Source organism: Tyto alba, unplaced genomic scaffold, assembly GCF_018691265.1.
Source record: "Tyto alba isolate M040663 unplaced genomic scaffold, T.alba_DEE_v4.0 Super-Scaffold_1, whole genome shotgun sequence".
NCBI classification, from domain to species: Eukaryota; Metazoa; Chordata; class Aves; order Strigiformes; family Tytonidae; genus Tyto; species Tyto alba.
Genome location: NW_024881261.1, coordinates 34,957,183 through 34,971,311, shown reverse-complemented (window position 1 = coordinate 34,971,311; position 14,129 = coordinate 34,957,183).

The window sequence follows — 14,129 nt, the reverse complement described above, 5'->3', positions numbered from 1 at the left end:
AAACAAAACTGTATTTTGATTTTTAAAAGACACCATTATCAGGAGCAATTAACATTGTCTAATTACTCATTTTATACCAGACATTTTAACCTCCCTGTCATAACTGCAAACCCATCTGTAATTATCTCTCATTTTTTTCATTGTCCTCTTCTGCTATAGGTTCTGGAAGGGAGACATCCAGCTGTAGCTCTGTCTTTTCCTCCTTAACATGGCACCACATTTCTTTGTTGCAGCCAGCTCCAGGAAGTCATTTGGCAGCACAGATAATGTCCTGCCTGTAGAGGACAAATCCAAGTCTCCCCACCAAGTGACACTGTAAGGACAACATGCTGCCACGGTCCGTCCCCACCATGCAAGGAAGAAAAACAAGCCAAAACCATTTTACTATTTGGGGTCCCCCTGAAGACAGGGAAGGGGTTTAAGCCTGTGCAAAGTCAATTGTGCAAGGGTGAGTGTACAAGCAGTCCCCACACACAAGGGGATGACAGTCCCTTGGTACAAGCCCTGGGCACAAATGTCCTTCATAGCGCTGGAGTGGGAGGGAACAGTCATCAGCAAGCACATCCCTCTGTGGATCCTTTAGACTGCACCCCTGATCTCTCCTATGTACCTGAACTGCTTGCCTGGATTTCTGCAGCAACTGTTTACGCCCTTCCTTGGCCTCCTCCCAGCTGAGCTCCCCAGCTCTTGCGGGGCTGGCTGGCAGAGAGCACCACAGGACCTCCGGCCATTTTCCAAAGCAACAATCTCCATAAAATGTAATGGATCCCAGAGGTGTGGAGTGGGGGCAGGAGGAAGCAAACAAACAGACAAAAAAAAAAAAAACCAAAAACACCCAACAAGAACTTTCCAGCATGAACAACTGAAAAAAGATGCTTTGGATCACCAGATCTTCTCTGCCTCCCTTAGTCAGTTCTCCTAAACTACCTCCCTCACCCCCACCTCTGCCTCCCCCCCCCCCCCAAAAAAAAAAAAGCAAGGTAAAACAAAAGAGAAAAAAAAAAAAAAACAAAAAACAAAAAAACAAAGATAGATGCTCACATTCACACATTCAGCTTCTGGTAAGTAAGGGCAGGGCATGAAATGAGATGGCAGATCCTTCACAGGCAAAGCCTGCCTGCTCTCTGCTCCCATCTTATTGCGCAGAACAGCCTGCTGCTCCTGGCCCAGCTGCTGCTGCACCACTACCTGTTGTCAGAGAAGGGTGGCAGCCTCTCGTAGGGCCTGGAGGGATAGTGTGACACGTAATGACAGTAATTCTCTTTCTCAGTTACTAAATGAAGCTGGTATGGAAATTTTCCTCTCTGGCCTTTGGATTCTTGCATCACGAGCGTAACTGTAAAAGTCTCATAGCGCTGTAGTCTGACCATTACAGACTCTTATTTCAGAGAGCGAAATAAGCAGCCCACCAACAATCCTCCCGATGCAGCAAACACCAGACACATCTGTGGTAGCGGATCCCCCCCACGTTAATGGAGAAGCCAAGGAGTGGATCAGCCTGGTTTGGTGAGAGCCCCTGCTAAATATCACCAAGTGCTGCTTCTTCCCATCCCTCTGCTCCTGCCCTCGTGAGTGCTGCAGTCCCAGAAAAACTTCAGGTAACAGCAGGAGGGCTCACCCCTGTCCCTGGCTGCAGCCCTGGCTGGGGAGTTGCAGGAACACCCCAGATAAATATGTGTATGCACACACACCATCCTCAGGCACTGGGGCCACCGAGGTCCCCAAACACTGTGGAGATCCCGCTCAGGTGCTGGGTAAAAGGATGTTTTAAGGGGATTCCAGCCAGTACTGCATAAAGGACACAGCCTAGAAAATGGCCTAACCACCTATGTAAATACCATCAACCTTGGAAAAGGGGTGCATAAGTATATACAGAGAGATTTTAATCTTCAACTTTTCCAAAAGAAATAAAACACCGCAACCAATCAACCAACCACCCAAACAATTAGCTGAGGAGTGAGCTTTCAACTCCTCTGATTTGACAGTACCACCCGAAAATAACACACAACCATCATACCCTAACGATCATCCATGAAGAAAAATTTTATTTCTTTTAAAGCCTCTCCAGTACTAAGTTCCAAGCAGATAGTTCAAAAACTCGCGTTAAAAATAGATACAACTCCACTTTTTGTTCTGAAACAAGTGCAATCATTTAAACTACTGTTAATAATGTGTCATTGCCAGGTAGTTGCCCTCACAAGATATCTGACACCTAATCTATTACCATCAGCTTATATTCAACTAAAAATGAGATGCAACAGCATTTAAAGATGTAGCGTTCTTTCAGCTGAATAAAAAGCGTGAATGAAAAGCAAATATTCTTAGCTTATCTTTCCGTTTGGCTCATACCTCAAGGTCTGCATAGGTTGCAGGGGTGATTTTTGAATTCCTACAGTCTTCTCAGAATTTAAACTTTAAGTTAACAAGAAAAGGTTGATTTGAGCTACCAATACTGCAAGATACTGCTGTAATATGGCATCAACAGTCATGCCATTTTAATCAGCCATGTTCCTATTCACTGAAGCACATTTCTGATCCTCAGCCAAATCATGCAAGAGAAAATTGCATTCGTACTCCCTGGTACTGCTGCTTCTCAGTAATCCATTACTGCATTGAAGCAGGTCAAAAACCCTTTCTCAAAGGCATTTTTTCTATCACATCTTCAGAGGAGGGGCAGAAAGGGCAAAAACCACCACATCTCCAGCCCACAGTCTCACTGAGAGTCCTTTATTCCCAACTAGGGACACTCGCTGACCTCAGGACATCAGCACAACAGCACAGCAGTGTGACGCCCTCCCGGCAGGAAAGCCTTCTTGCCTCCCCCTGAAAAAAGAAGCCAGACCTGCCTAAAGCTGAAAACAAGGCTGTGGAAACATTACTCTGTGCAAACCCCAGAGAGCAGCTCTCTGCAGAGGGAAAGCTCCCGTCTAGCCGCCTGCACAGGCATGTACCTGGGACATAGAGCAGAAATCACCATTTTGCATCTCAGACAGGGACACACAAACCCCCTTCCATGACTGCTGCTGATATTCAGCACAACACCAAGGTGATGAAGATTCAGGCTATGTCTGAGAGTCTGAATCACCTCTGATAATCAGAAAGTAGCTTTACCTGCACCCTAGGACCAGCAAGCAATCAGCTCCTTCAGCACCTAGGCGTTTTGCTGGCAGTGAAAAGCTTTATAATTCTGAGCCTTTACTTCCAATTCAAATATTTCATTTACAAACAGCAAATATATTTAAGTCCTCTTAGTACAGGGCAGGTAAACATTCAGGATCTTTGGAAGAGAAGGAAAAGCAGCATGGCTTCTTCTGACTTCTTGTGTATTTTATACTTAATGCATTATTACCAGCCTACAATATGTGTACAGATTTGGTTCAGTAATTAGGTTCTTCCTCATAGCTGCATCTGGGAAGACAATCTCTTCTGGAAATTGCCTTTTCTGTCAGTGAACAATTAAAGGGGTATTTTTGGCAGGACATTTTCTCTCTTCCATCACCTTGAGTTTTGTTTTGTTTTATACCTAGCCTCTTGTTTCCAGCTTTTGTACCCACCTGTATTTGCACTGTGTTTAGCCAACACCAAAGACCAGACACTACATATTTGCACGCTTGGTAAATTTTGTGGGTTCTGACAAACACGTAGCTGAATTCCTTACCAGTATTTCATAACCCCCAGCACCTCTAAAATAACTTTTACCCCTAAATTCCTGTGTGCCATGCACACATTGACTGAACAGCACTCCCCAAGGCACTATTAAATCTTTCAATTTTCACGAAGCACATGCAAATTTTATACCACATTTGAGAAAATAAAATGAGCTCAGTAATAGAGACAAAACAGAGAACAATTGGCCAAATGACAGGATTGATTTAGGGTTACACCAGATCACTAACTGCACCCAGGTCAAAATCTCAATGAAAATAAAGATAAATCTCTTTTTGGACTTATTAGCAAGTATATCATGAGAACAGAATTCTCCAAGTCCCTAAACCTCAAAAAATGGTTTTGGGAAATGTTTGGGGTTTTTTTTCACCTCTGAATGTTGCTTCTTTAGCTGGCAGTTTTGTCTCATTTTCAGCTTTTCCCTTTACCACAGGATCACAAGCCTAAGAGATGCCAATACTCTGACACACTCCTATTTCCCCAGGAGCTGCGGCATTAGCACCAAACGACACAATGCCAGTAAAACCATGAGAGTCAGAAGAACCGATAAACAGTGGAGATCCCTTAAATTACCTCTTCCCAGCACCTTGAACACCCTTTCCACACTGAGAATGAACCAGAGTTACTGCAGAAGCTTTCACATTTCTCTCCTAATAATAGGAGCAGTGTTGTACAGGCGAGTGGTGGGACAGCAATGCTCCCTGGAGGTATTTACAGGTCTCACAAATTCACTGTGGTGCTGCAGTGCTGTACTTGCTTTAAATTCAGGCTTCTTAGGCCACTTGAGTAAAAGACATTTTCAACCTCATTTAAAACTAGATACAACTCTGGAACCTCTGATCCATAAAGAGCTTGAAAACACTGGAAATATGAGGTTGCCAGTTCTCAAAGTACGTTGGAAAAAATACGTATTACTGTGTTTTTTTCTTGTTTGTTTGGGTTTGGGTTTTTTTAAAGCATTGCTGTATGTTTGCAAAGGCTTAAGGCCAAAGTACTGTACCGAGCACCTCAATTTCATTCCGAAGCAGTAGACCAGTATAAAGGACAAGAGGGAAAGCCAAGACCCTGCAGTTTGCTGGGTGTGCTGGCAGACAACTGCGTTCCCAACAGAAAAACCCATCCCTATGTCCTAACTTTTAAGCCACTTCCACTATGGTCAGTCCACAGAATTAACATCTCAGTTAAGATCTGTTCTAACAGCATGCTTTTGCTTCCAAGATGTCCTAGCCAAGCTCATCCTAGGCACCACTCCATACTCATGTAAGCAGTTGGCTGTTACCTGTCACACCCCAGGGGCAGGTCCTGTCACCTAAGGGACTTGCGCACACACCTGCAGCAAGGAGACTGCCTCACACCCAGACACATTCATTTAACTTGACAGCTACATCTTCAGCCCTAGATAAGAGCTCCCCAAGGCTGATATTTCAGGCAAGAACAGTTCCTTGGCATGTCTATTCTCCAGAGAAAAGCATTTTGGGCTGGGTTTCTGCTTTGTTGTTTTCCAAATGCTAATATGTCCTCTGCTTAAAGCTGTTGTTTTTACAATCACATTGTTCACTACCCAAAATCCCAGTCCTGCAGCTCAGGGTTACTAGAATGAGCCCAGTGGCTGGTGGGTGGCCCTAGAGATGGTAAACCCCACAGGAACACACAGCCCAGGTTCGCATGGGCTCATACCACCCGTACAAACCATTTGTTCCACTCTGTTGCATTCTTCTCAAACTGCTGTAAGTTTAAACAGATGTAAGATGCTTTTAGCCATCAAATAATAGAGGCTGTGAGCTCCTTGCTAGCAACCGTGACAAGAGCTGTGCCTACTACTTGAAGCTAAATTTCTGTCTCCAGCAGGGGTTCCCCAACTAGCTCTGCTCTGCTGCATCCTTTCCTAAGAGCTATAAATCCAGGTTATTGTAAGACACTTAAAGCTTTCAAGTAGCAAAGCTGAGCTCTGCTCCTCTCTGACATTTGCTCCAAGAGCCACACAGGAACATGTGAGGCAGCTTACCACAGGTCTTCCCAAACTCACTTTGCTCAGGTACCTTAACAAACCAGGAAGCACCGGAGCAAATTTTACTGTTAACTTCCTCATGATATGAAAATGCACGTAGTGTTTCTAATCATCAGAAGTTGCAAAGGCAAGTTTCCTGACTTAATTCTTCTTTGAAATGGAAGACAACTGGAGAGGAGTGTTCGCCCTTACCTGTGCTTTAAACAAAGCTGTTAAGGGATCAACCAATACAGCAGCTGAGTTTATGAGCACTCGGCCCTATGGTGTAGACATGGCATAGGGATCTATTCATCTGTTACAAATTCAATTCACCGATAATCAGTCTAGGCCATGAAGCAGCCTTAAAATGGCCTAAAATGTGTACTTGTTGCACTTAATCTGGATGAGCAGAGGAATATGGTTGGTGCAGATACATCATGTGTTGCTCAAAACCCTCCTGTGATGCCAGTGATGAGTGTGCACATCGCACACAACACGGGGGAAAGTAGCCACACACTGTGTGGGCTGCTTAGACTTAAGCATGGACACCAGACCATCACAGACTTCGGGAAAACACAACAGCCACTTCACCCCAAGCCAGACCGTAGAGTCCAACGTAGATATATATGTGAGAAGAGCAGAGCAGGTGATCCTCCCTCCATGCTATCTAGCCTACATTAGTGCACAGTTTTATCAAGCCTGATACTGACTTGCTGCCAATTTTGGATGGCTCACCAGGCACCTGGCTTTACCTGAGAACCACTTGCAAAATCCAAAATGTTTCCCCCAACAGACTCCTTATAGCATTTCCTAGCTTTTTTACCATGAGTTTGGAACATCAGAATGTGTTTAAATATATTTGAATGCATCATGTATCAAGTATAGCAATCAGACCACCTTACTTTTATCCTCAGTGATCCACAGAGAGAGCAACAAGGATTGAGGTGCTTTTGAAAAAATGCAGTGGCATTGTTCTCTTATGCTACAAGAAATAAGAAAGGAAAAAAAAAAAAAAATGAACAAAAAAAAAAAAAAAAAAACAAAAAAAAACAAAATACAACTCTTATTCCTAATCTTCCCTGCAAATCCTTGCCTGATTGCCTGTTGTCTGCGTGATCCCAAAGGGAACATAAAAGCAGAGCAGTAAAGAGGAACAGAGAGAGAAAGATGCTGGTGGGATGAGAGAGGGTTTGCCAGGCCATCCTTCACTCATGGTACCATTTGCTGATTTTTCAGTTAAAAGCTGTTGCCACTGTCCTATTCAAGCTTTTAACCTTTTTTATCCCTTCAGCTTTTTCAAGCAACCATGGATATTCCATCACCTGGGCCCAGCCTTGCACCATCAACAACGGGGTTACACCGCACCCAGGGGCAGGCTGGAAGGATTTAGGTTTGAACAGCAAAACCCTGCAGGGGCTTTCCTTTAAGCATTTGTAATTCTTGAGGTCTCATTCCCCATGCTACAGCCATCAGCCAGCTGGGAAGCAGTGCCTGATACTCCCCTCTGCTTTCTCAGCTGTTTTAACTAAGTGGATTATGAGGATGTAGTGGTGGTTCCTCCCTGGCCCCTGTTAAACCCTGACAGAGGGGCATCACAAAGTCCCCACAGCCACATGGCCCCGGGCCTGCCCATCAGGAACCTCTTTTGCAACAGGGAACCAGCAGCACAGACAAACACAGACTGCAGACTGAGAAATGTGGCTGGTTTCTCCCCTTTGATTCATACTGGTCTTGATTTTGCTGCTGGAGACCTGGCAAACTCCATCTCCCGTGTCGCAGCTGCCATCTGCAGGTACCCGAGCTCCTCGCTGGGAAACAGCCTCTCCCGGGCATGGAAACAGGGATGCGTCTGGCAGAAAGGCTTTTCCTCCCCTTCCACCTTGCTCACACTTTTTCTACCTCCCATCTGTTCATCCCTTCCCCCTTCCTGGCCTCTCTGCTTTCTGCATATGCTTGCATTGCTAACATCTATATTCTTCCTCACCTTCACATATGTCTGCTGATGAGATGGAGTTGCAATCTAAGCTTTCAGCTACCACCAAGCATCAGAAGGAAATGTACTCCCTCATCCTTCCTTTAGCTCTCACCCACCCTCAATGGCAACAAGGAAACCGGCCGCCAGTGCTGCCTCCTTTATACTTCATTGGAACACTACTACTTAGCACAAAACCAACAGGAAAGATCAAAATCCCCTAAAATTAACAAGAAATTCCCTCCTGTCCTCAGTGTTTAGAGCCCCTTTCAAGCCCCATCATTCGCAGCTGCTCCCTAGTGTCAGCACCCAGGTCAGAGTCAGGAGCAGTGATTTCAAGGAGCACTTCGCTGGCAGCCTCAAAATCCTCCAAGACTGTCCCACACCTGAGGCCAAACAGGAGGGAACACTATGAAATCCAGCTCTCGCATCCTACCTCCCCCCTAAACCACTCCCTGGCTAACAATCAATCCCTCTGCCTGTATCAGCATGTTAAAGTTGCATAGGTCTGTCCTCTCGTTGCCTTTCTCAAGCAAAGCATTTTTTAAATTATCTACCTACCTTTGGAAGTAAAATGCCTATTTAACAAGGCACACACACCATGCTACCTTTTATCATCTTGTCAGCAAGCTGAGAGTGAAAACTGCAAAACATGATTCTGTTAGAGGGAAGAGCGTGTTGCTGCAGCCCAAAATGTATTCAATTACCTTCTCTCCCTACCGTAAAACCCAACTAATGAAACATGCAGACCCCAAAGGGAAAAGCAGGTCCCTTAGCATATCATCAAAGCAAACAAGCAAATACTGGCCCTATTTCACTCCTGACCAGCCTCCTTCACAAACGGACACATTTTCTGTGTGTTCATTAAGCAACGAGCCTCCCCCTCCCAAGTGTTAAAGTGTGAGACAGTTCTACAAACTTGCAGTGACAAACATTCTCATTTTCCGACTCCCCACCGTACCATGCATCTCATGACAGCTAGTCTCATAATAAATAACTCAGAAACATGGTAGATGGCAATTAAACTCCATTATATCAGTTTGCGGATGGGAATGCCTTCATTCATCTTCTGGCTTTGAACTATATTAGAGCACAAACTTCTGAATTAAGAATTGGCAAAGAATGAAAATTAACATTTTGAAGTGCTTGTTTTTGTCAGATATACCTAAACTACTATGATGACTTGTCTTTTCAGTCTCTCTGTCCACTGCCTAAAAAATGTTGCCTAATAGAGGAGGTCACAGAGCTATTTGATATCTGTATCAATACCTATTGTGCAGGTTGGAATTGTCCAGGCTGTCAAAATATATTTTAAGTCTACAAAACAAAGTTGTGTGATCTTTGATTATCATGAATATTCAACAGAGGCAGTGTAAAACCATGCTCAGCAGTAGCTCTGCTGCTTATACCTTACTCTTTGCATAATTCAAGACTTTCTTTTGATAGCGAATCAAGGCACTGTGTGGGCACCGAAACAAACCTGATAAAGCTTGTGAGAGCTAGAAAATCATTACCTAATCTACCACAACAGCAGGCAATATTCCTCTTCCTCCTCCATTATCTTAACTACGCAAGGTAAGAGTCATGCTGAACACCAACTACCAGGCAAGCGGGGTATCAGAGGAAATGTGCCCTCCCTGCCATGTCCCCCAGAGCATCTCACAGATGAGCACTTCTGCTCACCCATGTGAAGATCCAGCAGGGTATAAAAAAGGAACAGGGAAAACAACAAAAGCAGAAGAGAGTCCCAAAAATCAGCACAGGAAAGGGAGACCCACGTGGCCTCATCAAGAGAAATGCACCAGCCATAGCAACTGTATGCCTTGCCACTACACTGGATGCAAGCACCAAGGTGTGGAGAAACTCCCTGCTGGGAAAAGAGAAGAGACAGATTTAAAAAAAAAAAAAATTAAAAAAAAAAAAAAATATATATATATATATTCCCTTAAAACTTCTTTGCAGTGCACAGCTTTTACCTTTCCTCCAGATTTGAACACACTCAAATGGTCAAATAGCCTCATCCCTGCCAGGAGGCACACACTGCCTGCCTGCTGCATCGTCTCCCTCCTGGGGCTGACTAGCAACTTGGTGAGACACAGGGATGCTGAAACGGATGGACAAAATGAGCAGAACTATCTCACTTTGAAGGTTTGAATTAAAACGGAAAATGTGCCATATTAAAACACTTCTTCTGACTCTTTAAAGCATGTCAAGTTTTGAAAATGAGTGCAGTTTTCTTGCATAATCATAACACTTGTGCTCCCATATTCTCCAGACACTGCTCACAAAACTCAGACAAGCCCTGCAAGGAAGGGAGCTAAGTCCCACCCTCCTGGAGAGGCACTCACCAAGAGGAAATTTCATACCTGGATTTCCACACAAGCTCAAGTCCAGCACAATTAAATGGGATCCTCATTACAAAATCCTTGTCAGACTGCAGTACCTCTCACTTCACAGTCCTCACCATCCAAGTCACTGCAGGCACAGCTGGTAGGAGAGCACTAGAGACCAGCATCTTCATATGTCAGGTGAGCCAGGCAGGGCCTGAATTAACACCGAGAAAGCTTTAAATAACCACTCAGTACACTGTTGTACTATAAACCAGACCCAGCTATGCTGTGTTTTCACCCAGAAAGTTCTTCTCTCCCTTGGTGAGTGGGAGCTGGGTACAGCTGGGTACAGCCCCTGGGTGCTGCTCTCCAGCCATGCTGGGAGCTGCCAGCTGGACCCAGACCCCCTGCACGCACACTCACCATGCCCCCTCCACTAATGCAGCGCCCGGCACAGCAGCTCACTCTCTGCCTGTCCCCAGTGTAGCTGTTATGACAGGTTTATTCCAGTTTAATATTAAAGCCTAGAAGACTATTTGCATAATTAAGCACTGATCTGCTCTCCCTCTCTGCACGTGCCTCATTCATGTGAAATACGTTTCTTCAGTGTCTGCCTTGGGATAGAGGTCCTGCAGACATGATGTGGCACCTGTACGCTATGGAAAATTCTGTCCACCTTCAGAAAAAACACACAAAACTTTTAAAACTTAAAGCCAAGGTGACAGGCCAGGGGCATTTTCCTTTCTAGTGGGGAACAAAGGAAGAGAAACAAAGGGACATGGGGATTAGCCTCCAGGCTGGCACAGAAAAGGGGATATAATTGCTATGCTTTGCTGCTGCGATGCCCATAATCTTCCGATGTGGGTGTTCGCACAAATCATCATACCCAGAATAAGCAACAAAATAAAAATATCAAGCAAGAGGTATATTATAGAGCCAGTTTTTCAGAACGTATTGTAAGCTAACAGTAGGCATCACTGGAAACACTTTTTTGTCAAATGGTATTTCAGAAAGTGTAATGCTCAAGCAACCCAAAGTCATTTTTTATTGTGAAATATTTTTAAGAAACAAGAGTAACCTACTTGACAAAAATGGAAAGAGACCCTAAGACCTGTAATGCAGAAATTGGGCTACTGCCGGTAGGCATGCTGTCCTGCAGCTTGCTGTCCTTCCTCGACCAAGCTTCGATGGGAGCATCGGGGGTGAGCAGCTGTTTTGTCCCCTGGAAAAGCAAAGCAGGCAGTGGTCTGAAAGATAATTAATAATGCCATGGAGATGTAACCGGTCACAGATAAGAGTCTGCAAAATCCCAGGATAAACCTATATAGCTTTGCGTAGCCAGGGGTGTGACAGAAGTTGGCTCATCTAAAGGAGAATCCATCTTATTTTTGACTCGGAGAGAGAAATGACACCAGGAAAATTAATAACAGAGCAGTTCCAGGTGCTGCTGGTAAAAGGGAAGAAGCAATTACAGCTCACCAGGCATGGTGTGGGGAGATATTCTAAAAGTAATATTAAGGTTAAAATCTATATGGATAATTCTGTTGCCCAGGCAAAATTTTTGCTTTTATCACTGTGCTACTAAAGCAATTTGGACAGGGACACACACGGCACACGAGCACAGGATCTGTGCTGAGAGAAGTCTTCATTTGAAGGAGGGAAATTAATAAAATATCTCTCTCATACACATAATGGTTGCTCAGAGCAGACACAACTAAGCAAATCTGTGTAACCAAATCAGCTGACAAGATAAAACACAGGGGATCACTCATGGCAACGCTGGCACCTGGGCAAATTTTTCCATTCTGCAAGAGAGTCACTCCGAAGCTGCCAAAGTTTGCAAATATCCATCTTCAGAGGGGCACTGCCACCCCAGTGCAGCAGCACCTGGCCTCAGCCCTACTGAAAAGCAGCAGCGGTTCCTCCAGCTGCCCGAACTGCCTGGGTTCCACTCTCACCCAAGGGCAAAGCATATCGCCTTCGGAGCGCAAAGTGCCCCAAACGGGGACCGAAGGGGCCCCCAGCTGCTTTCCTTATGCTTTGCAGAACCATGTGATGGGAAGAGGATTTCTGCTCGTGCCAAGAAGGGAACGCCAGCTCTCCACGGGCAACTTCAACAGACAACACCAGGAATGCCTCTTCAGGGAAATTTCTTCAGTGTACGAGATGTAAATTGGAAATAAGCAATTTCTCTATGTAAATGGCCCAAAAGTATCCCACGGAATGCAAGAAAATACCTAAGTGCTCGGATCAGTGGCTTGCATGGGAGGCAACTGGTAGATAAATAGCCAACATTAATATTTTGAATTCCAATTTCTATCTTGTGCTACCATAAATTATATTCACATTTAAATAACAAACTTGTATTTAAGCTAATCAGGGTTTAACAGTTGAGTCACAATTGAAAAAAATATCCAGAGAATCCTATTTTTGCTGCTAGGACTGATTAATCTATATTTTCAAAAACTGTAATTGGAGAATTGCAACCTTTTTCCCCCTGGATATCACAGAAGGTAACTGCATTGTTGGGGTTTTTTTTTCTTTTGAAGTCACTTTATCTGAAGTTTTTACTGGGACTTATCAGAATATCTTTTGTCTGCATCAAGTCTTTTACTTTACTTACATGAATATATACTGAGGTCGTGGCAAGTAGTTGAGTGTTTTGCTCTGCCTAACATTTGTTAAACTTGTTTTGCCTTTTGTTTTGGTCCCTTCCTTAAAGGTCAGCAAGCATCACAACCTGATCTGACTTGTCATTACTCTAATAAATATGGCTGAATAGATAAATGCCAACACATTTAACTATATAACATTAAAGGCACTGCTTTCTGTTCCTAATGTTCTAGATAACAAGAAAAGCAAAACTATAGCACTATTCTAGTGCTGGTTTATAAGCCGAGATGAAATAGAGTTTGTGTGTCTTTCAACTGACTGGGAAGGCCCTTTTTCCTCCACAGAACACCCTGATTACTCCTCCTTTACTCCTCCTTGCTCTTATTCAGGAGCTGCAGGACAGAATAAAACAGTTGTTCTGCACAAGCAAGGAAATAACCTACGGTGCAACAGGTCAGTTCATACTGTAATACAACTTCTGTATCAGCTTCAAGGTCCCACTTGAATTTTGGCAGCCATACATTATATTGATCAGATTGCCTGGGGACAGTAATTCAAAGGATGCATATTTCAGAAGCTTCCATGGATGAAACAAGCCAGGCAAGTCGGTGAAGCAACCAGCATCACATCCAGATGGTGTCACGGGCAGCCTGAGAGCCCGGCCTCGCCCAAGGACAGGGTCACCCTCTCCTAGAGGGGAATGGCAATAAAGCCGTAATTTTACTTTAATGAGTTAAGACAAACCAAGGAGGAACAGAAGAGCACATGTGCAGAGAGCACGATGAGGCTGCAGGGAGTTTTCCCCAGCACCAGCGTGGGGCTGGGAAGGAACTGAGAGCCACCACTGCAATGGAGGGAAAGCTGCAGGGAGCTCCAGTTTGGAGGCTGCCGGCATGAAAAGCTCCTGCCAGCTCCTGCTTATGGGAAAAGCGGTCCCTAGCCGGCCTCTCTGCCGCTGCCCTCCTCACCCTGCTCAGACACTGCCCTCCTGCTGCCGCAGCATCTCTGCTAGTCCAGGTTCAAAACATCACGTCTCATCTTCTCCGCATTCAGCCCATTCGCAGTCTGGTTTTCCCACATCACCCCGAGATCCCCGTAATGGCCTGCTGTCTCCGGGGTGCCTTCTCCCGTAACTTTGTACAGGGCTGGACCACTAAAGCCCGAGCTGACAGTGGCTGCAATGTTGCATTTCTAATCCAAGCTTCTGTGTGCTATTTTCTCAGCAGGAGGGCAGTGGAATATAATTTTCATACTTTAGAAAAAAACAGGAAAATAGCAGACAAACCTAAGTTCTTCTGTAAAGCCTCTTTGCTATCTGTGTCTGTAATCAAAATATAATTTTTCAGTAGCATTTGCATTTCTCCTGTGAGAACGGAGCATAAAAGCAATCCAAAGCCCTAACAAAAGGAACCACGGGTTTCTATGCAAAAACAAATAGCTCTCATCCCACTAAACCCCATAGCTACTGCAAATCACTTGATACAATATTTAATACAAATATGAGACTCCAGTTCCTGACTGCGTCAGGATAAAGAGCCTATTTAAAAAAATAACCACCATA